Source organism: Phocoena phocoena, chromosome 10, assembly GCF_963924675.1.
Source record: "Phocoena phocoena chromosome 10, mPhoPho1.1, whole genome shotgun sequence".
Classification (NCBI taxonomy): Eukaryota; Metazoa; Chordata; class Mammalia; order Artiodactyla; family Phocoenidae; genus Phocoena; species Phocoena phocoena.
The window spans coordinates 27,926,403-27,953,378 of NC_089228.1; the positions used below are offsets into that span (position 1 = coordinate 27,926,403).

Consider the following 26,976-nt stretch of genomic DNA (forward strand, 5'->3'; position numbering starts at 1 on the left):
CAAAGCAGCAGGGACAATATACAAACAGATGGTTGCGGCTGTGTTCCAATAACATTTTATTTACAAAACAGACAGATGAATTTGGCCTGTGAGCCCCAGTCTGCCTTCTTCTCGGGGTCTAGATCATTGACAGTTCCCTATAAAGAGGAAGATGAATACACCAGGGGCCCATGATATGAATTTAGCCTGCAGGTATGTTTTTGTATCCAGCATGGGTCCCGAGCAAATCTGAACTTGAATACCTTTAGACTGGGCCTGGCTGTCCCAGGTCCCCCAGTAACCCCCACATCACTTGCCAAGTTTAACTGCCCTTTTTTTTTTTAATTAACTTTATTTATTCATTTATTTTTGGCTGTGTTGGGTCTTTGTTGCTACGCGCGGGCTTTCTCTAGTTGTGGCGAGCGGGGGCTACTCTTCGTTGCGGTACACGGGCTTCTCATTGCAGTGGCTTCTCTTGTTGCGGAGCACGGGCTCTAGGCATGCGGGCTTCAGTAGTTGTGGCTTGCGGGCTCTAGAGTGCAGGCTCAGTAGTTGTGGCGCAAGGGCTTAGTTGCTGCACGGCATGTGGGATCTTCCCAGACCAGGGCTTGAACCCATGTCCCCTGCACTGGCAGGTGGATTCTTAACCACTGCACCACCAGGGAAGTCCAAACTGGCCTTCTTCATGCCATGACCACATGCATTTAGCCCTCCTACTGTAAAACTGGTGTCCTAGGAAGTGGCACTCCAAAAAGCCAGACAGTCATGGAATCAGATAATGGGAGTTTCTATCAGGGGCTAACTTAGTTAACTCATACAAGTTATCATCCAAAGCAAATCGATTCTGAGAATAAAAGGAGGCATAATTAATAATTAAATCTGGATTAACAGGTTTCCACCAGAATGTATACAGTTATCCTACTGACAGAGGAAGCCAGGCCTACAATGAAAATATGGTCAACTTTCTCCAAAATGCAGACATGAACAAGGAAGAGAACAGCTGGGACCACTTCCTGTGTAGCACAATGTATTACTATTAAACAAACCCTGCCTGACACACCTAACAGGGCTGGCCTCCCTCAGTGTCCATGGTATCTGTGGTGGGCTTCAGCTTCTCTCTGGTCAGCTTCCCAAGATCTATTTCAGCACCTCTGGGTGACAATCCTGGATTTAGTCTGGGTCTTCCCCATCCAAATCATGGCCTAATGATTAAAAATTTTTCCACCCGAGGTGTGTAATGAGTACACGGGGGCTTATGACACTACCCTCTCTACTTCTGCGTGTTACTGATCACTTCCACACTTTAAAAACTATTTTTAAAGGTTACACCCGGCTTTCCCAGTTGCAGATGGACTTCAGTTAGCCTAAGATAACCAGCTTCTGTGGGCAGCAATGCTGCCATTATGATGGGGAGCTGGTTTTAGGATAATGCGGACACTGTCGGTGGCAGAGCCCAGAGACAGAAATAAACATAGTCCCTCACCACACTCTTGGGCTGTTGGAACCAACCAAAACTGAGGACAACACAAAGTTTATTCTTTCCCTTTACTGCTGAAAGTAACCTGGGTTGAGTTTCTGTTGCTTGCACCTGTCATGGGTGATTCCTGTAACCAATGCCGCCTTCTTCCTCCCCCTCTTCCCCAATGGTCTTTATCTAGAGGGTACACGGGTGTGTACACACACACACACACACACATCCATGTAACCTCCAAGTACAGACCAGTGGGGAGTATCATGAAAATATACATGCTGGGCTTCCCTGGTGGCGCAGTGGTTGAGAGTCCGCCTGCCGATGCAGGGGATGCGGGTTCGTGCCCCAGTCCGGGAAGATCCCACATGCCACGGAGCGGCTGGGCCCGTGAGCCATGGCCGCTGAGCCTGCGCGTCTGGAGCCTGTGCTCCACAACGGGAGAGGCCACAGCAGTGAGAGGTCCGCGTACCGCAAAAAATAAAAGAAAAAAGAAAAAAAAAGAAAATACACATGCTTTTGAAGCGAAATTAAGCAGTCAGGAGCCATTTCCCACCTCACAGGCACTTCCCTGAGCTGCCAATGCATCTGTTAGTAGGAGCAGCTGGTCACACACTTTTTACCTCACCAGGAACTCACTTCCCAGAGGGACGCTGAAACCAGCAGTGCTGGGGTAGTGGCTCCCCCCAGGAACATCACAAACATTGCTTTGAACATATTGCGGCTTCCTTCTGACCTTTCTCCTTCCATAAAGGAGCTGCACACAGTTATGTCCACACCACAGGTCACTGTCCTGGCCCTACTCCTATCACCTCAGGGAAACTTTACGTTCTTCCTTCAGCTTGAAACACCAATCCTGAGAGATGGGAGGAAGAGCCGGGACATGCTCACAGGGAACACTTAGACTTCGGAGGCAACATCACCAAGAATGCACAACCTGGGCTTCCCTGGTGGCGCAGTGGTTAAGAATCCGCCTGCCGATGCAGGGGACACGGGTTCGAGCCCTGGTCCGGGAAGATCCTACATGCCGCAGAGCAACTAAGCCCGTGCACCGCAACTACTGAGCCTGTGCTCTAGATCCCGTGAGCCACAACTACTGAGCCTGTGTGCCACAACTACTGAAGCCCGCGTACCTAGAGCCCGTGCTCTGCAACAAGAGAAGCCACCACAATGAGAAGCCTGCGCACCTCAATGAAGAGTGGCCCCCGCTCGCCGCAACTACAGAAAGCCTGTGCACAGCAACGAAGACCCAATGCAGCCAAAACTGAATGAATGAATGAATGAATGAATGAATGAACGCACAACCTCTTAAGCAGCTAGGACACCGATATGCATACCTGACTGACAACCTACATAATGAGTCTCTATACGTACTCCCCCCCTTCTCATAAAAACTCTATCCTCTACCACGGCTCAGGATATTTTTAAACCATAGTTTCTTTTTTGATTGTTCTTATTTTTGAAATTGGGGCTGCAGGAATCTGTCACCTGTAAACCCTACCACCTTGTACAAAACGGGCTCTATGAAAAAAACACATCGGATCAATTTAAGACCACACATGTGGAAACTAGTTTGTTTATATAATCACAACAATATTTACTAAGTGATATGTATTAAGAATTTGCCAGGTCCTGGGTTAAGCACAGAACCATAGATTATTTCATTTCATGTTCGCTAAATTCCCATTATGAGCCCCTGTTACACGGCCAGGAACGAGTAGAGTTAGACGTCACACCCCGCTGGTGTGGCTTCATCATCTTCACTCTTAACTGTGGCAGGATACCACCTCCCAAATGAAGAAGCATTCTACCTCTCAAATTAAGAATTTAATTCCTTATTAATCAATACACTTACTGTTCGGGGTGGGGGGATGGTGCTTTCAAGAGGATAGAGCGTAACTCCCTACTCCTTAATGACTGATTCCCTCCAAAGAGGAGAGTGTGTGTGTAGGGGGGCGTAACTCCCTACTCCTTAATGACTGATTCCCTCCAAAGAGGAGAGTGTGTGTGTAGGGGGGCACGGGGATAAAATTACAGTGAAGAAATTTAGGGAACACTGCCATGTGACCAAGATCAACATCAACAGTCATAAACCCTGTTGACAGCAAGTACTCTTGATACAATGTAATGAACATGGTACTTCTGTGACCTTCCACCCAAAAACCTGCAACCCCAATCCAGTCATGAGAAAAAACACCAGACAAACCCAAATTTAAGGACATTCTACGAAGTACTTGACAAGTATTCCTCAAAACTGTCAAGATCATCAGAAAAAAAGCAAAGTCTGAGAAACTGTCACAACCCATAGGAAGCTCAGGAGACATGACAACTAAATGTAATGCAGTATCCTGGATGGGATCTGAGAACAGGAAAGGACATTAGGTTAAAAGTAAGGATATGAGTAAGCAGGGAGTTTAGTAACAATGGATCAACTCTGGCTCACTAGTTACCACAAATGCACCAAACTAATATAAAGAGGTCTATAACAGCAAAAACTGGAGATCTTCTCAATGTTTCCATAAACTTAAGACTATTTAAAATAAAATGTTTATATTTTTAAAATGTTCACATCCCTACTACTTGGAGGGAAAGTACAAAAGATCAAGAAACCCTCCAAGTTTCCAGCTCTAGCACTGATGGGAACTGTGCTCAGGAACAGAGGCAGACCTGACTACACAGTGCTGCCTTGTCAACGTGCCCCCGAAGGCCCGTGATGCTCCCTGGCTGTTCCACTGACTACTTTATGCTCTAGCTGTAGCTCATCCATAAAAGCAGGTTATTTAACTCACTAGTCAAGTCCTTGGATCCCATTCTTGAGTTACCAGACTGGCTTTTTTTGAGCTAAATATAAACTGAAAACATTTACAAACGAAAACAAACAACGTTCCTTAAGGGCCCCTTCCAATACAAAGGTAAAACTAGAAAGATTAAAGAATTTTAGAGCAACACCACCACTTTGAGTGTCTTAGGAGGGTAGTCAAAAACAGGCTTTATATATACACACATATATACGTGCGTATATATATTTGGGGGTGGCACGCTCGACCAGGGCTCGAACCTGGGCCCCCTGCACTGGGAGCATGGAGTCTTAACCACTGGATCGCCAGGGAAGTTCCAAGAATAGGCTTTTTAAAATGCAAAGTGACTGAAGATTTTTTATTCCCATTTGGGCCAGGTTTTGTACACAAGCCTCAGAGGAAGGGCAGTAAGTTGCAAATGATTTCAACCAGCACTACACTGATAAAGTAATTTCATACCTGACACTATTTTCAATGCCTAATGAACCTTTCTTAACTACTAAAAAAATTAACTAGTTGTCATTTACTGTCACATACAGTATTTTGGTGGGAACTTACATGGGAGAGAAGGGGGTCTAGAATGTTGACTTAGAATTTACATTTCCAGTTGTGTCCATTACTTTCCACAATCATCTGAAATATTTCTTTCCCACATCACAGCCAGTAAACCCTTAAGAAGCCCTGTACTATGCTGGGCAAGGTGAGTCTGTGGAAAAAGTTTATTCCTATAAGAAATTATTCATGTGATTATCTGTGTTAAAATGCAGAGAAATATTTTAAGAAGGAAGAAAAAAAAGTGTGTGACTATAATGTCCCAACCAAATCACTGTAGGTTTGGACTCAGCAGACAGTCTCAAAATCTCTAACTTCTTTGACTTGATGCTGGGAAAATTCCACAGATCCTGTTTTTCTTTTCTTTCTCTTCTCTTCCTCCTTCCTTCCTTCCACCTTCCCTCCTTTCTCCTCTCCGCCACCGCCCCCCCCCTCCCGGTCATCTTCTTTCTCTCTCTGTGACATTAAAAATTAGAGCCGGAGATTAGGGAACCCAGAAATGGAAATAGAGGCCACTCTTAAGAGACCTTCTCCACATCAGGCTCCCAGGAGTCAGTACTGACCGATTCTGAATCTGCCTAGAGACCCGGGGCTTGGCTTCACAACTCTGAACACAGAACTCCAATGAGCCACTGGCAATCAGTGGCGCTACAGAGGGAACCTCTTGGCCAATCTGAAAAACTGGAACCTTGATTGATAAAGGAGGGCAGAGGGAGGGGAAATGATTACTGGTTAAAGCTGACCCCAGAAAGGACCCAGCCTCCCAGTTCCCAGGCCTATGCTTCTCCTTCCACAGGAAGGTGCCTTTCTTTCTCATAGAGGTATGTGTACCAACAATCTCTTCTCCTTTGTTACTGAGGACAAAGATAAGACATTTATAGATCTAACACCGATATGCCTCCCATAATTACCTTAGCTCATGAAGTTGAAGACACCATTAAATTGTAAGCGGACTCATCCCAATTTCAGTGATGTTCAAATGTTAAAAAATAAAAGCCCCAGACAACAGTCTTCAAACACTACTGAACGGAAATTATATCCGTATTTCAGAGATATTACAACGTGAAGAAAAAAGAACTCAGCATCAATGAAATCCACTACATCATTCAGTCCTCAGGGGAAGACTGCAACACAGTTAAGTATCATCTCTGCATTTCAGGGACAAAACGGAAACCAGGCTCAGAGCTGACGATGGACATCTTAGCCCCTGCGAGTAACATGAACATGCACGTGATCCCCGGCCTTTAATAACCTGACAGAACAGGGACTTGCTTTCTACCTTTTCCTATAGCCCTTCACCTTGATATCTTTCATGTATATAAAGCTGGGTCTAAAAACTAACCCTTCACCTGGAAGAAAACAATGATCCATAAAAGAGTACGGAGTTAACGAATCACTGATGTTCGTTCTCGAAAGCGTTTTGAGTGCCTAGTACGTGCCAGCAGGCCCTGTATCGATCCTGAGTAGACAGTGGAGAGATAACGTCCTCACCTTGGTGTCTAGTAAGAGAGACAAAAACAATAAACGAGGTAATAGCAACAACACAAATAAGGTGACATACAAAGGTAAGAGTGCTCTGGCAGGGCTACACTTAAGAATCTACATTTACCTTGAGATCTGGAGGGAGAGAATTCAGCCATGAAAAGAAGCAAGCAGGCTAACCATGCACACAAGAGCCTCCAGATGTGATCAAGAAGCATGAAGACGCCACTTCCACACTCCTCTCTGACTCCTGCAAACATTCACTCCCAACCGGAGGCCAGCAGGCCAACGCTGGTCCTTTCTAAGCAACTACACAGCTTCATTTGCCCCAAGGAACCAAGTTCTGCCCATTCAGGCTCTTAAATGGGCAGCTATCAACTCGCCTGGCTGCTGAATTTAAGGATTCCTCTTCAATAACCCCAAGAATCAGAGCCATTATTTATCACAGTCTTCTTTTGTTCTGAGTCATGTAAGAGGAAAAAGTATCAATAATCTTCGCTCCAGGACAGGTTTCTACAATCTTTGTTTCTATTTCGGCAGCGAAGATTAAAGAACCACCGATGTTCTGGAAACCCAAAGCCAGTTACCTGCGTGTGGACCATCGGATTAATAACACCAAACATCAGCCTCCCAGGTCTCCAGTCTCTTTTTATCTCGCTCAATGGTTAACATTTGGGAACGCTCCCTTGTCCCCCAGAGACATTATTTTCAGTTATAAGCTATACGGATGTCCCCTCTGGTCATCAAATGTAATGTGATGATTATTAAAGGGAATTTGCTAATATTAATGCCCACTTTCAACTTGAGGGACAGAGTTACAAATTTCTCCTCATTTTGGCTAGTGGGGAACGGGCCAAGGATGAGATCTGAATAAAGTTAAGGAGAAATCTACTGCTGTTCAATTATTTAATATATCATGTACAACAGAGGTAGTGATGCATTACCTACCCCAAAGATACGATTACACTCAAAGCCATAATGAACTTTTACTATTCAGAGGCCTCTTCATCATGGGGCAGGGGAAGGCACCGTATATATAAAGTTCTATAGGACAACACTACTCAGTAGCCTTAAATATAAAGATAACAGTTGGTATTTACTGAGCACTTACCAGCCAGGCAACTGTACTTTGTCATTTAACCTCTTCACACTTGGAAGGTAGATACTATTCCCATCTACTTTCTACAGATGAAAACACTAAGATTTAGTGGCTCTAAGTCCTGCTCGCCTTCACAGCCTATGCTCTTAAGGTCTACACCACGAAGACATGCAATTCAGGGACAGTGGACTCAGACCATCAAAGCTGAAACCCCAGCTCCACTACTTATTAGTTGTATGACCTAGGAAAGCAAGTTAACCACTTTCAGCCTCAGTCCCCTCATCTCTAAAATGGGGCCATCATAGGGATCAATACATGCAGTTGGCTGAAGAATTAAATGAGACCCTGGGCACACTGTCAGGCATGCATTTAGACATACCATGAATGCTGGTCACTGAGACTACTCAAGCCATTACTACTACCAAGAGCGATGTCACATTCCCAGTTGATTTTACAACATCAATAACTTACTATCCATTCATTTTAGCCATTCATACTATGACCAAGTACCATCACTAATACATGAACCAGAAATTATAGGGTATAAAACATACCCAAATTCCTTTCCCATTCCTACGGTGAAGCCTGAGTCCATCACCAGGAAAGGTCCCGTTGTTGTAAACCAACTCAGAAAATAAATACACCAGTTTTTAGATATGCTCCAGGTGCAACGAAAATCTTCATTATAACCTGATGAATTTAACTCATTTTTCAGAGCATACAACCTGTAGATTATGGTTAAAATGCATAAGGGGAACGCTCCATGTTTTAAAGACGTTTGCATATTTAACTTGCAGGCAGCAATCTGCTCGGGTGAAAGCAAAGCATGCTATCGCTGACGTCTTACATTTCAATTTTCTTTACACCCAAACAACAAAATATTTAAACAGTAAACATCTGCTCAAAGACCTAAGAGAGGAAAGACTTCGGAAGGCATAGGCGGTGCGTTGACTACTGAGAAAGTCAAGTGACACAGGGGCTAGATGTTTGAAAGCCTGACCTATTGTGTCAGAAGAGGAGAGCCTAATGCCAGAAAATGTATGGAGGGAAATCTGGAACCGTAAACAATCTGAGAAAATTTAAATGAACAGATGGCAAAAGAAAAATAAAGGAGAATTTTAAAAATATTAGTAAATCTAGCACATTCTTTTAAAAAAAGACAAGTCCATAATAATTAATCATCATAAATTTTATTGATTTTAAAAACAGGTAAAATGGGGGTGGGTATAGAAAACAGCAAAAAGTCGTGGAAAAAAAAATAGGATTTAGGGACTTCCCTGGCAGTCCAGTGGTTAAGACTCTGTGCTTCCACTGCAAGGGGCACGGGTTCGATCCCTGGTTGGGGAACTAAGATTCCACATGCTGTGAGGTGTGGCCACAAAAAAAAAAAAAAAAAAAAAAAAATAGGATTTAAATAAAAGCATTTATCCAAAATCATCTTCTGTGCTCATAGAGCCATGAGGCACCTGAGCAAACTGAACACAAAAGTGAGCCTTCGGCAGATACACAGAACCTGCATCATTATCCACTTTGGGGGATGTCACCTCCTCTGTGGCAATCAGTTTACTACAACAAGATATCTGGTGGAAACAACTTCAACATGACATGGAAAAACTTCAGTTTTGCTACAACAGAATAATCAAAAAGATGTTTATTTCTATATGGCAGGGAGAAACAGAGAGCAGATGATTCACAGTTTCTTTTTTCACAACCTAGCCAAACTTGGAATTAATTTTGATCTTTTCAGCTAAAAGCAAACTGGCAAAGGAGGGTGGGGTGATGGTAATGGTGGCTGCCACAGAAAAGACAAGTAGACAGCATACAGAGAGCTGTACGTGGACTCCTGTCAATTTGCAGGTTAGGGCCCTGTGCTGGGAATAGTAGCTGCTTGTTGTTTTTTTAAATCAGTGACTGTGTTTGCCCCTCTCCCTAGTGTAATACTTGGGTAGCTTTTGATTAAAAGGGACATAAATCTAAGGGGATAAAGAGGAGAAAAAAAGGAATTAACTGACTTAAATAATTGGAAAGTTTAAGGCATAAGGCTTCAGGTATAGCTGGTTCCAGAGGCTGCAGAAGTATCATCAAGGCTCTGATTCTCTTTCTAATTTTCAGGCCAAGAAGCTGCCCTCACAAAGCCAAAACTGCAACACACTCTCCTTTGGATAAGAAAAACATGCAAAAGAAGAGAAACTCTCTGGTAGGGGTCCACAAGCAAACTAAAGTAAGACACTCATTAGTCTTGCTTGGGACACACAATCAGTTTTAAAACCACCATTGAGCTACTTAAGTGGCCACGCCTGTTCTGGTCACTATGATGGACAGCCTTACTTGAACTGTGTAGACTGGGGATGAAAAGGGAACGTAGGGAGGGCTTCCCTGGTGGCGCAGTGGTTGAGAGTCTGCCTGCCGATGCAGGGGACACGGGTTCGTGCCCCGGTCCGGGAAGGTCCCACATGCTGCGGAGCGCCTGGGCCCGTGAGCCATGGCCGCTGAGCCTGTGCGTCCGCAGCCTGTACTCCGCGACGGGAGAGGCCGCGGCGGTGAGAGGCCCGTGTACCGCAAAAAAAAAAAAAAAAAATCAAAGCAGTAAAAGGGAACGTAGGGAAAGGATGGGTTGGAGCAAGAGAAACAAATCTTGAGATGCCAATACTCACGACCACGCAATCTCAGAGACCTTTCCTCCGTTAGTTTCTATTTCTTGTGACACTCTCAAAGCCTCTCTTTCAATTTTCTATTTAATGAATGAATTGTAAGCAGTGGGCTAGGCGAAGAAAAGAGAGAGAAAAACGTTCCATGGAAAACGGAAGAAAAGAAAAAGTGAAGAGCACACCTGAGATTTGAACCCAAATTCCTGAATTCATTGGCGGGAAGGGCCAAGAGCTGAGAGAAACGTGACATGTGCCCTCATGAGGCCACCAAGGGTAGGCTCAAGGCTGAAGAAAGCCATAAAGTCTCCTGGGCTGCAGAAGGGGTTGGGGGCTCAGCATCCTTGCGCTGCCAGAGCCCTCCCTGGTGACACCGCACCAACTGTAGGGCTACGGATCCTCTCCCCCTGGTCCCACAAAACCGCTGTACTCCTGAGGTCACAGCAACCCAAGCAGAAAGATGAGTTCTAATAACCAAGGCATTTCAGCCTCTAGAACTCATGATCCTCCCTATTATTCATGAAGATGCATTAAATATGTATTTTTCTGCCTTCCTCTTCTCTTAAAGCTCTGCAAATCATTAACTAAATCCAAAAAGTGGGATGAGATTAAAATAAATTCATGAATAAATAATACCTCTGCACACAAGAGAGCGCCTTAAACAACATCTCAACGTAGCAGAGAGACCTGCAGTTTGTAGAATAATCATTGAATATGGAGTACAAATACATTTATTATAAATAAAGCAGTCCCGAGAACCTGAAACTGTTACAGATACCTGCCCAATCTCCGTCTCAAGCAGATTATTTATGTAACAGGATCATTTTAGTTCAAGTTACTTGATGATGTTGAATCAAAGTTGGAAAAACGTGTCTCAGGGAACTCATCTTTACAGTGGGAAATCATTTCCCAGCCTCTGTGGGAGCAAGCCTGAGTTACAAACCTGAGAGACAAGACGTTCTAAGTATCCGAGGTCAATGCTGACTGTCCCACCTGCTGAAAAAAGTTGTTTTCTGGCTCCTCAAAGCCACCCTCAAAGCTTGAGATCCAAGAGCTCAGGATTTATTATACACAAATACATGCAGAGAAGTAAAATCAAATAATAAAAATCACATCATATTTCTTTCCCCTACTTCATGGATAATTTAGCAACACACCAACAACTGATTGGACTGTTATTGTTTTACACTGATGACCCATGTCTCATCTTAACACAGTAAGAGGAAAAAAGAGGTGCTGATTTGTAATTCATTACAACCAAGAATTTTACATGTACTTTATCTTACTGATATACAAAGAGTTAACAAATCAATCATTGTACCTACTTATGGCAGAGATGAATGACTTATTTGGACATACTTTCCTAGATAAAATAATTAAATCACAACGTGAAAAACTGAATTTCAGGGGAAAAAATTACCGAAAAAATCAGAGAAGGCAAAAAATTTTAGAGATGGAAGGGATTCAGAGGCTGAGAAGTCTTGGTGAAGCTAACTGTGAAATCAATGGCAAAGTAAGTAGCTATAAAGCTTCTACTCCAGATGTACTTTGTCACATGTACATGTATGGAAATTATATATTCATAACCTTACAAAGGAATATTTAATCCAGGGCTTCCCTGGTAGCGCAGTGGTTGAGAGTCTGCCTGCTGATGCAGGGAGCGCGGGTTTGTGCCCCGGTCTGGGAAGATCCCGCATGCCGTGGAGCGGCTGGGCCCGTGAGCCACGGCCGCTGGGCCTGCGCGTCCGGAGCCTGTGCTCCGCAACGGGAGAGGCCGCGCCGGTGAGAGGCCCGTGTACCGCAAAAAAAAAAAAAAGAAGATTTAATCCGTATTTTACCATGAAGTTCAGTAACACAGCATCAGTAATTCTGTCCTCCATGATAGTTCTTATTCTAACTCTCAACGCTAAAATAAACTCAATATTGATGTTTTCAGTAAAATAGTATCTAGTCTGAGTTTTGCCATCAAGTTTGATTTTAATCCAAACAACTGGACGAAAACACTTTTCATTCAACTGCAAGTTCATGATAAATAGGGTCTTAGGATAGCGGTGAAGACAAGATAGCTCTCACATGTACCCTGAGACAAAAAGAATGCAGGGAAGAAATCAGCAACCTGTTAGACAGCACCCAGCAGGCCTACAAGCCCTGGGCTTGGCCAGCTTTAAAGCCAAAGAGCGAGCCTGGAGTCAGCAACAGAGACATCAATGGTTTAACGGATAAAGGGAGCTTACAAGTCTGAGGCGAGGTCCTGGAGCGACACCCAACCACGTACGGCAGACAGCGGGCAGGATGTGGCAGCTATCTTCACTCCCAGGACTAGGGGGTAGGAGATTGCCAGTTATAGGGGAATTGACATCAGGTGGGCTCATTGGTTCCCAAGGAAACTAGTAGAGGGACACGCCCCTCACGCCCCTTTGATAAGAACATTCACCAGCTGGGGCCGGGGAGAAGTAAATAGGCAGGTCAGTCATGTGAGTAGGGTATAGGTGAAGCAGGCACTGGTCCAGCAGGGGATGGACAGAGAGCAAGAGGACAGCCATCTGCAGTGGCCTGACCATACAAACCCTAGTAGCCCACCACCCAGCAGTACATCCTGAAACCTCAATGGATAAAGACCTTCTCAGTCAACAGAAAAACAATCAGTCCTCAGGCTTCCCGCAGTGCAGGTGTGAGATGGGGAGAGGGCAGCCACTCTCAGTCCTCCACTGCCCACGAGAGACTTAGCCAGGTGATCCCATTAATCCACCCTACTGAGCTCAGGTGCAGCCTGTAAACTCTTCACACCCAAGTGGACACCATCCATCTGAGTAAACAGCAGATGAAAACCCAGTAGGCACAGTGACCCTGATGGTAACAGGAAAGCACTGCTCAGAGTGAAGTCCTGAATAACTTGATGAACAGGATCTCACTCGGGGCGGCATGTGCCATGCCAGCTGTGGAAACGCGCGCTACTTGCACAAAATTCACTGCCCCAGATTAGAAGGCTACGTTCCCAGTTTTAAGTGTCATGTTCACCTCTCCTCATTTAAAAGAGAAGCCTAAAATAAATAGTACTCCTTTGAAACAAAGTATGTCCAAAGTAATATGTTACCACTGTCTGTGACTAAACTTCAGGGACCCTAATCTAAACACTTAGGATTTTTAAACCCTCTGCCCTTTTCAAATAAAATGTTTATTTAGATATAGACAGTGATTTTCAGATAGATCAGATAATGAAAAGAAAAAACTCATCTGTATAAAGGACTGAGTGCAAAGCACTGAGAAGTCACCTGAAGAAAATATATGGTATTAATTTTGGTCTTCTGCATGGACCCAGTAACATTTTATGCTATAACTACTGCAGCAATTATAACACTAATTTAAAGTTACCCATTTTGGGCTTCCCTGGTGGCGCAGTGGTTGAGAGTCCGCCTGCCGATGCAGGGGACGCGGGTTCGTGCCCCATTCCGGAAAGATCCCACATGCCGCGGAGTGGCTGGGCCCGTGAGCCATGGCCGCTGAGCCTGCACGTCCGGAACCTGTGCTCCGCAACGGGGGAGGCCACAACAGTGAGGGGCCCGCGTACGGCAAAAAAAAAAAAATTTTTAAAAAGTAAATAAATAAAGTGACCCATTTATGTGTTGGTCTCCCAAACTAGTATGAGGTTCTGTAAGGCAGAGAGTATGTTTTAGTCATCCTTCTGCACTGTAGGAAACCAGAGATCGAGACATATGCCCGTTAAATTGAATTTAATACAAAAGTAATGTCTGGGTGGGAGGCAGCACCCAAACATGCAAGATAAAAAAGCTACATGCATAATAACCAAGGAAAGTATGGGCAGTTAAGTCCCAAAGTGAGCATTTGTCACTGAAGGTGATGAGTGAGTCTTGGCAAGAAGAGATTTTCCTCTAGAAAAAGGGTCAGCAAACAGTGACCCATGGTGCAAGTCCAGATCTCTGTCTGTTTATCTAAATGAAGTTTTATTGGTACACAGCCCTGATCATTGGTCTAGGTGTTGTCTCTGGCTGCTTTCACGTGGCAGAGTTGAGAAGCTGCATCTGGAACTACATACCCTACAAAGTCATAAGTATTTATAATGTAGCTCTTTACAGGAAAAGTTTGTGACCCTTCGTCTAGAACAACCTGTAGTAAGAACTTGAAATGAGAAAGAAATTTATTTTTATTCTCAACAAACTCACACTGGTTATTGAATTTATCATTTCCTTCCATTTATGAACCTGAGCAAAACCACAGTCCTATTAGCAGTACTTCAGAATTTATAATCATTGGAACTCACTCACATGACAGTCGCTGCAGGTATCTCAAAATGTCATGCACATTCATGACAACTTCAGTATTACCGTAGTTGTTAGACCTGCTACGAGATCATTATGTAGTATGTTAAAAAAAAATGTTCATGTACTAGCAAATCGCTAATTATAATACTTTGACAACTATCTCAATACAATTAGTGCCCTCTGATCCTATGTACTCTGATTTCAGCAGTTAAAAATACTGATTATGAATATATCTAGTTCTAGGCATGAAATGTGAACCTCTGCCTCGACTGCCCGGTGCAGAACACTGAAAATAACAGTCTGAACCATGGGAATAAATTGCTATTAAACTGGGAAAGGGAAAGAAGTTGCCCAACAAGCCAATTCTGAGGACACAGGAAGGAACCAGCAGGAGAGTCCGAAACTGGGAGCTACTATCTTTGGATGCTGTGACTATTGCTACAGATCCTTTATTCTTCTCAGACAGACTCACATGTTGGTACTCTCCCCTCTGTCAGGCACCATCTTCAAAATACAAGTACAACAGTGGAGACATTGTCCTTGAGGAATAAATGGCCTAATTTCAAGACTTTAACAGGGCTCCATTGGGTAACGAGTGGTATCGGTACCGCCATCGTGGGCATGAATGCCTGCCTAAAAAGGTAATTCTCATCATACATGCAAATAGCTTCACAGCCCATCAAGTCAATAAATCGGCCTTTTAAGAAGTTTCTAAGAACAAATTGACTTTAACAACTCTATAGGAACCACTGTGATGTAATTGTGTCCGTCACACCAAAATTAAAGGCTGATAATAAGGAATGAACACTAAGGTCCGGAACAGGCAAAGGGAAACATCTGCAGTCCACGGGGTCAGTGATCAAGCACTTACGAGCTCCCAGAAGGGTCTAACAAAGCAGATCACAGTGATCTGTCTGCACTGTCCTGTGTTCACAGGGACCTGTTACTTCACAGATCACTGCAAATGGAAACAGTAATGATACCACTCGGAATCGTCACAGTTTCAAATGCCTATGACAGAACCCATCCACTGAAACCAAACACAGGTAAGTTTTTACAAACGGAGACAATACGATCCTATCAGAGTTGCCTTAGGTCTGCTCAGATAAAAGGCAGAAAAGGGAGTCAACAGCATGAATTCAATATTCCTTGTAGGGAGTTTTCCTTGTTGCTGGATTCTTTCCAAAGTCATTTTCCTTAACTGTAATCATCAAGAGGAAATATAAATAAGAAATACAAATAAAAATATAAAATATAATATAAACATAAATAGAGAACAACCTAGTGGTTACCATGGGGGTAGAGAGGAGGAGGGAGGGGCAAGACAGGGGTAGGGAATTAAGAGGTACAAACTACTATGTCTAAAATAAATAAGCAAGAAGGACATATTGTACAGCACGGGGAATATAGCCAACATATTACGATAATATTAAATGGAATATAATCTATACAACTATTGAATCACTATGTTGTACTCCTGAAACTAATATAATATTGTAAATCAACTATACTTCAATTAAAAAAGGAGGAAACATAAATGAACATCAAAAAGCCACTACAAATTATTCATCACTGTGATTCCGTCTTTAACAGCCACATTATTAGAGGTGAAGGGTAGGAAATGGATGGATTTGAAGTTCAACTCAACAAGCAATGTGTTTCTTAGGTTAAGAAACTCTTTTTCTTTCCATACAAACAATCTTTCCCAGCTCTTGGGAAAAGATTAAGGATTCCTGTAGCCTATATTACAAAGCACTTTTGAAGTTCAACAGATTACCTACTATTTTCCTTTTAGGGATATATGTTAAAAGCTGAAACTGTACACTCCTTAGAAACACCAGCAGTTAGACATGGAAGAGCATGGTGGTGACTCAGAAAGAACTCAGCGCATCTTTTTTATCCTGTAATTTAAGCACAGGTACAGTGTATGCAGCTTCTATTCCCACTGCGACATTTCAGAGACAACATGCTAATTTTCCTCAGATTTAGCATATACTAAATCTACATAATCAGATAGAGAATAATTACTTTAAAATATATTAACTCCAAAACTTGCTAGGCACATGACATTCCTGACGTTTAAATAAAAATCATTCCATATAAATATAAAAATAGAAGGACCACAAAGGAAAAAGAAGGCCTTTCCTCCCAAAATCATACTCCTGCCTATTCCTGACACTCCCACAGATGTATCTTTGGGATATATCTTTGCTGTGGACTTCTTTCCACTTTTCCAGATCTTCCCTACCTTGACGCTCCAACCACCCTTGAATTCCTACAACAATTGTAACAACCAACGTAATCATTTTATAATTTTTCTTAAAGCTCTCCAAAACTAAAGGACATTACTAGTGACTGACTGATAATAAAATACCTCATAAGCCTCAGCTATCAAGTCAACAAATAGCCAAATATTGTACAAAACTAAGTCCGGTTATATCATGTGCCTTCCTGGTCATGAGGTGAGCCCAAGCTACAGTCTGTGTTCTCTCCTCACATTAAAAGCTAGGAGCAATCAAGGAAGAAGAAAAAGAACAAAATGAAATTTCCAGAAGCCAAAATAAAGTACCAACTGCCCGAGGCAAATCTTCCTCTTTTAATTTCTGAGCAACCAAGATGAGGGGAACATCTGATACCACCTACTCTACCTCCCTCGGATAACGGGGGAAAATATGTTTTCTTAAATTCCACAGCGAATGGGAAGAAAAGGCCAAAGGCACATATGATTTGGGGAACCTATATAGAACATTCATTTAAGGTGGCGTTTATTTATAAATCTAATTAGTGGTTGTCACTTTCAGTTTAGAGAGGGGCTACAAGAAAAGGGTAATGGGTAGCCAGAATGGGGGGAACGAATAGTTCCTTACAGGCCAGGGGAATTACAGAAATCAAAGTAAGAGAAGGGGTGAGATAGGGCTGGGCCTGCTTCCACTGCATGCTCACGTGTGTGTGTCTGTGTGTGTGTGTGTGCATGTGTATGTAAAACAGGCTGTTCACTAGGATATTATTATCATAACCCAACATACGTGTTCAGCCCTGTTTACATGAGTTCTAATGAATTCTCTATCGCTGTCTATGTGTCTCTAGATATAAAGATGCTGTATTCTAAGATCTGTCAGTATGAGGGTGCGCAGGCTTCTGATTTCATGGGTAAAGTTTTATATTTCCCAGTGTATCTTCCCCACTTAAGGACATCTATTTTTCAAGAGGGCACCATCAATTGAAGCCAGGTCTACAACAAAATAGAACAAGACTGACACAAATTATAAAGTTAATTTAACACCCCCAAATCTGCTTTTACCAGAAATATGCAGCTAATGAAGATCTAAGAATTTGGGGAAAGACTTTAATTAACTTGAATTATCTGGATAATTACACTGATTTTTGCTAAAGTAAATTCATTGCTAATTGGTAAAGCTAATTATATAAATATATATCTCTTCTACAACTTTCTAGATTATTCAATCCAAAGGGCTTTTTGTTTAATTTTCCTAGGTAAGTGCTAAATTCTGCACCTCATTTTACATTTGCATACACAGACCCCTGGTGTGGACATGACCTAAATACGTATATCTCCTGAATTGTCCTCCCTCTAATTACATCATTCTGAAAACCAAATACAGCTGAGGTTAATGTGAAGACCCTATACTTAATTCACAAACGTGGCTTGGAAAAATGGTTTGCAGTTGCCTGTTAGAATCACAGCCGTGAAAATTTCCGTCACATTTCTGTATGTAATTAGCCTCTCTTTTTTTCCCTCTGCTATTTATAAATGCATAAATATACCTGCGCCCTACGTAACAATGACAGACAGTGACAACATATTGATATACGGTGCCACTCCGTAGTTGGAAATGAATATTTCATTAGCTGAGTTATCACTGCTGGGTTACGACCTTCAACTCTCTAATTTTAAATTCATCCGTTTTCAGACTATTAAGCTGTTCTTGAGCACACCACAGAAATTACAGATGAAGAAGTAAATTTTCAAGATAATTTTTAATTCCAAAAAAGGTCAAGGATATGCATACTAAATTCTTGAAAAGAACTGTATCTCACAATGAGAGCAAATGGGTCATTTTGGTTGTTAATGATATTTGCTTCTACATATAAAAATGAGGGTGGGGGGACAGAAGAAACAGATCATGATCACTGGATGAAATTATCAAGCTTCTAATTTCCCAGTACCATGCACAAGAAACTTAAAAATAATTAACAATGAAGATCAACTAACTTAGACCTAGCTTGTGCCTCATAGAAGCTGAGAGTAAAACACAGATGCCAGCTTGTAAGTCTGCCTCAATTTCCCCATTCACAGTACCCTTTACAGGAATAAACTCTACAGTATCTTTTACACACACACACACACACACACACAAACACACACACTTCTGGGTTAAAAACGTCTTTGCAGAATCAAAAACATTTACCCATTATAGTACACATGTAGAAAACCATTAGTTAAAGGATAGCTACTTGTTGACCAATCAAACACCACAAGCAGTACCACCACCCCAACCTGCATGTAGCTTTGCTATTCAGGTCAGCTGCTCCAGTGACAACATTGAAGTCTCCTCCTTAAAATTTCTGAAACAGTTTGTGGCTCACCCGACACTCTAACTTCACTGTGCACATTTCACCATCCCTAGCCTTCCCTTTTTGTGTCCCTCTTCCCTTAAAAGACCCTTAAAAATCAGATTTCTCAAAGGAATGTTGCTCTGTAAATTACCCTTCAATGATCTCACCTAATCCCAAATCTTCATCCCACCCCAATCCTCAGATTCAAATAGCCAATGGACTGCTGGACTTTTCCAACAGGACATCCTGATAGCACCTCAAGTCAATCCCCTGCATAGATCCAGTTCATGGCACTCCATTTCAAATTCCAAAACACGGCACCAAGGCTCTCACCAAGAAGGCCACTGGTTTGAAATCCAAGCTCAGCTACCTCCACTACCTGCCCTCAAATTCATTCCAAGGCTTGGGACCTGCCTGTGTCTCCCCAGCATGAGCTAGGCCAGCTCACGCTTTATCCAATGCACGAATACGCTGCCACCAGCTCCTAGCCCACCCTAAACGATTTCATCCTCTATCTCCAACACATACCAACCAACCTTCCTCAGCCAGGTGACCTCTAGTTATTCCTTAAGAGTCAGCACAAGAATCGCCTGCTCCCCCCAAAAACCTCTCTATCCACCATACCACATCTTAGGATAAATTATAGCTTGGTGCCAAAGCCCATGTACACTTCCATATTATTGCACTTATCACATGACAGTATTAAGTAAATTGTCACCTGTGTCTCTCCCACCCTAACTACAGTGAACACTCGTTAAATGCTTTAGGACCCAGAACAGTGCTTAGCATAAAGTGGATAATATATATATAAATACTTTAAAAAGTGAATTACAAAATGATATAAAAAAACCACACTCATATAATTGTTACCTTGGAAGAAAGAGCAGATCCTGGATATAACCTTCAGATGAAATACCACATTAGCAAGGAAGAGCTCTGATGAACCAGGTCACTAGGTTGCATCTTCCTCTTAAATATTCCCTTTGACCCTTGTCTCTCTAGACCACTCTGCCTCAATTAACACCACCCATTTCTCTATGCCTTAAAACTTCACAGTCTCTGGCTCACCCAACACTCTTGTTTAACGACACACCGAACTCCTTTAAATCAATGTCTGGTGAAATCGTCTGTTTCATATCCGTCTTTCGTATCACCTGAGTGTGAAGGCAGCGTTCACCAGCCTGGCTGATGGGTCACACTCAATTTATTGACTGATTTAACACACGGCTCAACTGATGAATAAAGGACTGTCATCATCTATTATTGAATTAGCATTGATGGGTTTGTCAAATTAGCCTATGATAGCACGGAAAATAACATCTGACGTTGAGGAGATGGTAAATAAGACAGGTACATCTGTTTCATTTAAAACAAGTTTTAATAGAAGTCAAAGAAAGGGACTTCCCTTGTGGCACAGTGTTTAAGAATCCGCCTGCCAATGCAGGAGACACAAGTTCGAGCCCTGATCTGGGAAGATCCCACATGCTGCAGAGCAACTGAGCCCGTGCGCCACAACTACCGAGCCTGCGCTCTACAGCCCGCGAGCCACAACTACTAAGCCCATGCACCACAACTACTGAAGCCCACATGCCTAGAGCCTGTGCTCCGCAACAAGAGAAGCCACCGCAATGAGAAGCCCGCGCACCACAACGAAGAGTAGCCCCTGCTTGACACAACTAGAGAAAGCCTGCGCGCAGCAACGAAGACCAAACACAGCCAAAAATAAATAAATATATTTTTTAAAAAAAAACTTATTTTTTTAACAAATAAATAAAAGTCAAAGGAAGATGGAAGCATGCGGTACCTTGCTCCTTGCTTTACAAGTCTTAAAGTCATATTGGAACTGGTGCTTCCCTATATTACAGAGTGCCTATACAAAGTAATTACCTATGGAACGTCTTTACCTATGGAGCGTCTTTGCTCACAACTGGAATTACATCCATTCAGAGGTACCACTGGTCATCTTATGATGAGCAGAAGCTCATCATAAATCACAGTTATTAAGAAAATTGGCAAGAATAATTAGTTACTTAATAAATTCAGTTGATTTATGTAATTGACACTCATGATTCAGTTGAAAAATCAACTATTTGTCTAAATTTAGAACTGAATGCTGTTAGTATCATGCTGATAAAAAGCCTACTGTTGTCACAGACAAAATTTTCTTCAGTGAAGGGATCAGAACATGGGAAGAGATGACATGTGTCCCAAATTCATCGTTTCCACACCACTCATTAGTCGGCAAAAAACAGAACAGATTTGAAACAACAATCATTTAAAGGACAGTCCTCAAACTGAAGTTACAGGGTTTTTCCCTAGCATTTATTCCTAGAATAAACAGACTCTAAATGCCCATAAACCCAGTCATCCTTCAATGGTTTAACTGAAGTGCACACACAAGTAAACCGATTTTATAGGAACTTTGCAAATTCTATTTCACTGGCTCTTCCACTCCTAAAGGTTTATGAACTTTTTAAATGTAGACGGAAGAAGGAAATCAATGATGAATTTCCCAATACATACAGCGACAGCATCCTTCCTCCCTACAGAGGTCATCACGGAGCCTTTCCTACTCAAATCCTTTTAATATCCACACGTTCCCTCGACTTTCTGGCAGACACTCCAGAGTCAGCCAAAATTAACTAACCTAACTAAAGAGACCCAAGTCAGATACTCGAGGAGCTATATAATTACAAAAATTCCTTCCCATTCCCCCTGGAGGCACATTCTGGGAGAGCTCTGAGCTAATCGATGTTTTTGTTAACAAAATCCATTAACATAATACGACAACATCAAGTAGATCACCCTCTAAAACAAAGAGGATGGACACAAACACACATTTTAATTTCATAGATCTTTTATCTTCATATTTAGAGCTAATTAGCAGGAGTGCCTTAAGAATTAAGTTTTTCAAATAGTTAATGAACTGAAAACAAATTCTTAGATCACGGATGCAAATTCAACTGTCTCCAGAGTCCAGGCAGATAATATAAGTGGCACAGTGCAAGAAATTACTGAGCAGCACGGTTGGACTAGAAGGGAGCACCGCTGTCATGCAGGAATGAGGGCTCAGTGTGGCCACAATGCCACATTTTTACAGTTCCACTTAGAATGTGTGCACTGTGATTTTCATTTAAGGAAGATCTTAATAGTGGCCTTTTCAATTAAAATCCCCTTTTTTTTTTTTTTTTTTTTTTTTTGCGGTATGTGGGCCTCTCACTGCTGTGGCCTCTCCCGTTGCGGAGCACAGGCTCCGGACGCGCAGGCTCAGCGGCCATGGCTCACGGGCCCAGCTGTTCCGCGGCGTGTGGGATCTTCCCAGACCGGGGCACGAACCCGTGTCCCCTGCATCGGCAGGCGGACTCTCAACCACTGCGCCACCAGGGGAGCCCAAAATCCCCAATTTTTAAAAGTTGGAAACTGGGAATTCCCTGGTGGTCCAGTGGTCAGGACTCTGATCTTCCACTGCAGGGGGCACGAGTTCAATCCCTGGTAGGGGAACTAAGATCCCCCATGCCACACAGTGAAAAAAAAATTTTTTTTTTAATTTTTAAAATAACTTAAAAAAATAAAAGTTGGAAACTAAAGACTCACATACACACACAAAAAAATCTGTAGAGCAAATGAAGCCAAAATCAGAGGGAAATCCAGTTTGCCTCTTAGTGTCACGCAGGAAACTCATGACAGCTTCATCAAGCATTCCCAAAATTTCCACTGCGGGCTCAGGGGTCTGCCTGCCCCCCACTCAATATTGTGATATTTTCCAGCTTCATTTTACAAAAAGGTGCTTCCTGCAAAACAGCAAAGTCTGATTGTCATCACCGAGACTGCTGATTAAATGACTAATTTCAAGCAGATTTCTCATGACTTGATTATTATTATTATTGTTTTTTTTTTTTTTTTTTGCGGTACGCGGGCCTCTCACTGTTGTGGCCTCTCCCGTTGCGGAGCACAGGCTCCGGACGCGCAGGCTCAGCGGCCATGGCTCACGGGCCCAGCCGCTCCGCGGCATGTGGGATCTTCCCGGACCGGGGCACGAACCCGTGTGCCCTGCATCGGCAGGCGGATTCTCAATCACTGTGCCATCAGGGCAGCTCATTGATTATTATTTTATATAATAACCCTGACCTTGTTTTATTCAGAAAAATGTAACATTCGTTTCATATGTGACTTCCTTGTCTGATAATGAAGCTTTGTGGCCATGAAGTTGTTTTGTCAACTCTTCTTAATATGTCTTAGTCTGGGGTTCCCCAGAAATAGATCCTGAGGTCGAGATTCAAGTACTAGTACTTCATTTGGGAGGTGACCTAGGAAACAACAGGAGAAGGAAAAGAGACAGGAAAGTATTATTCAACTCTAATCAATCAATGGCTGAAAGGAAGCTGCTGGCTCAGGGGCATGAATTCCCCAGCACTATCTGACTGCCTCGTTCAGGTTCCTGTGGCCCTAGAGAGCCCTCAAGCAAAGACTTGCAGATGCCAGCAGGTGGGCTGCAGGCCAGCACACAAAAAAAGAAAGCAAGAAAAACAAAAGGTGCTTGGAAAAAGAAAAGGAAATTTGGGCAGAGTACTAACAGCATGTATGTTACCTCAACTTCATGGCATATCCTACTGATAATGAGCACGGCTTAAACAAGAAAAGTTCAGAAATCAATCTTCCTAAAGCTAGAAGGTTTGGTGGGAAGGGTGCTGCTGTCTGAGCTGGCTCATGTCTCCCCACCTGCAAAGGCCCTCTATATAACCTACGTCGGTCAACTCCTCCTGTCTGCATCTCCACTGCCAGGAGGGCTACCAAAAAAGAAAAAAAAAAAAGGCTCATCCCTGGAAGATATTTTAGTCTCATCTCTCCAGGTACAAGTCATCTGTGATATACAGTGCCAAGCACCAGGCCTTCAGCCCCCAACGCTGGCATGTGAAATTAGGAAGACAATTAGGAGCCATCACTCTTCTGGCCAAATACTTCCTCTCGCTGGGGGCTGACTCGTAAGATTAGACCTGGAGTCGAAACCTACTTGCGCAGCATCACGTCCTCCACCTTTGTCTCTCCAAGGGTTCATCAGATGTTTCCCCAGTTTGCTTAGCTTCAAGCCCTCCCATGAGGATGTAGAACTCTGTGCAGTTTCTTAATAGATGTTAATCTGTGGCCAAAAGGAGGGTATCTCAAAACAGCAGCGCGAATGACCATGAGTGCTCAGAAACTACCAAGACGAAGACTCCACACACTTCTGAGGTTTAGAGCACGTGTGTATGTGTGTGTGGTGAGTATCCTCTTGAAACAAGTGTAAATATTGCTCACCTTTAATGATTCCTCAGGATCCTGAGGACTTGATTCTCTTTAATACATTCCATAAGGCTTCCCTGGCGGCGCAGTGGTTGAGAGTCCGCCTGCCGATGCAGGGGACACGGGTTCGTGCCCTGGTCCGGGAGGATCCCGCGTGCCGCGGAGCGGCTGGGCCCGTGAGCCATGGCCGCTGAGCCTGCGCGTCCGGAGCCTGTGCTCCACAGCGGGAGAGGCCACAGCAGTGAGAGGCCCACGTACCACAAAAAAAAAAAAAAAAAAAATACATCCCGTAAGATTCTGTAGAATCTGGCTCCTTCCTGCCTCCTTCTCTCCCTCTGGGGCCTCATCTCACAGGACTCCCATCTCTCTTACTTTACTCGGAGCTTCATGGTCTTCCGAAAAACGCTAATAGAGCAAGTCGTGTGCCTTCTCCAACCACATGGTCTTTGCTGGACTTGATACTCTTTCAGCCTGGAATTCGTTCTCCCTGATGCATCACATGACGGGGAGATTTTCACTCACCGTCTATGTAAAATAGATCCCAATTGCTGCTATCACAGGCCCATTCATTTCCTTCATGGCTAGCGTAGATCAGTTTTATCTATTGATATTCACTAGTTTCTTGCCAAATGTCCCACTAAGATGGGTCTCATAGAACCTGGAACCAAAAAGGGTCACGTTCTCCAGTGCGGCCACACTACCTGGAATGAAGCAGACCATCAAGTATTTGCCATACAGATGAATGAACAAATGAATGAATGAATGTTTCCTGTGCCGCGTCTCCATGAAAGGTATTGTGTTAGACAGTGAAGATTCAATTACAACTGACCCTTGAACAACAGCGGGTTTGAACTGCTCCAGATCCACCTATAAATAGATATTTTTTAATAGGAAATAACTACAGAACTACATGGTCCCGTGTGGTTAGTTGAATCCTTGCATGCCAAGGAACCACTGATACAGAGGACCAACTATAAATTACATTCAAATAAACACCCAGTTGTCCAAGGGTCAACTGTATAAGCTAAATAGACTTGGTACCTGGAACCATAGAAATCTGTCAGGACTTAGAGTCAAAGAAATGAATGAAGTAATAGGATTTCAGAGCAGTGTCTTTTATGGGAGACTTCTTCAGATTCAGTTAACAGGTCACTAGACTACCATCTACCATGCTTCAAGTATCTAGAAACAGATTGCTAATACCCTCCTGCCACGTCATAAAACAGGCTCACCTCAACTGACCCTCCTCTACGATGCCCTCCTTGACCTCTATAGTATTGCCCCCAGTCCCACGGTTCTGGCTGCAAACGATCCTTGGCTTTATACCACCCTCTTCTATGTGTCCCCATTTCTCTGTCTTCCCTGACAGTTTCACGTTTACTCTCCTGTATTAATGAATGTTGGGATCTTCCTCTTTCTGCAGTACTTTGAGAGCTTCCTGAGTCCTGGAATTAACGAACGTTCTTGGTACCTCCAAGGCCTAGAAAAAGTATTATCACCTAATACGTGCTTAATAAAGATGGCTGAAGTGCAAGAGGAAAGGATCCAAATTAAAACAACTTATTTCTCTGCCTTTGTTGTACTGAGTTGGCCAAAAAGTTCATTCAGGTTTTTATGTAAGATGTTATACAAGACATGCTATACAACGCGAGACAGTAGCCACTAGCCAAGAGTGGCTGTTTAAATTTAAAGTTAATTAATATTAAATGAAATTTAAAATTCCATTCCTCGGCTACACTAGGCATATTTCAAGCGCTCAATGGCCACGTTTGGTTAGAGGCTACCGTGTTAGCGCAGAACAGAACATTTCCATCGTTATAAAGAACTCTGCTATACAGCTCTGATTTGAATCTTTACAAAATAAAGCTGCCAAGTAAATACTTTATTATTTACCGACTAGAAGAAATGTTATTTCTGTGTTCCACAGAGACAGGTAATTCAATAAAGTCCTTCAAATATTTATTTAGGAACTTCTCTATGTGTGGTACCAAGTTAGGGCCAGCAAAGATTCAAAGAGGAAGGAAACTTGAAGCTTGCCCCTCAAGAACTTCACAAACCAGTACGCAAAGCAAAGCACCCCAGTCAATAATTACCTAAATGTTCAGTGCAAAAATAATAAATAAGGAAAGTTATAGAGGCATGCGATAATTAATTCAAATTGGAGGATGGAGCAAAATAAGAAATCTGCCGACATTTAGGCAAAGAAGTGGTTTTTGAAATACATCTTGAAGACAGGGAGGATTTTAAGACACAATAAGAGGGCTTCCCTGGTGGTGCAATGGTTGGGAGTCTGCCTGCCGATGCAGGGGATGCGGGTTCGTGCCCCGGTCCAGGAGGATCCCGCGTGCCGTGGAGCGGCTGGACCCGTGGGCCGTGGACGCTGGGCCTGCGCGTCCAGAGCCTGTGCTCCGCGACGGGAGAGGCCACAGCGGTGAGAGGCCTGCGTATCGCAAAAAAAAAAAAAAAAAAAAGACACAGTAAGAAAGCCATCCCAGATGCAAAATCTGTGTAAATTAACATTTAGCTGCAGGGAAAATCAGAGACTGTTGGGGAATGACAAATGCTCTTGGTGCTGAAGTATGAAGTATAAGAGAGAGCGTGACAAAGGCTACAGATCATTGCAACCAGAGAACATCAAGAAACTGGGGCGTCCAGTTAAAGGGATAGAATTTCCTGTGTAGAAAAGGTGGCTCTACCCCTAGTAAGGCTCAAGGGCAGAAGGCACCTTCCTGGCTCCCTCTTGATGGTAGCTTCTGAGTTTTCTGAGGCTGAAAAACAAGTCTGATCAAGAGAAAATAATGAACAGACACAAACT

The 26,976-nt window shown here is 43.0% G+C and overlaps 1 protein-coding gene across 2 annotated transcripts in view; it reads right to left on the bottom strand.

The window, feature by feature from the left end:
* Positions 1-26,976, bottom strand: part of PTPRG (protein tyrosine phosphatase receptor type G) — a 727,666-nt gene that overhangs the window by 497,664 nt on the left and 203,026 nt on the right. The window lies entirely within an intron of this gene.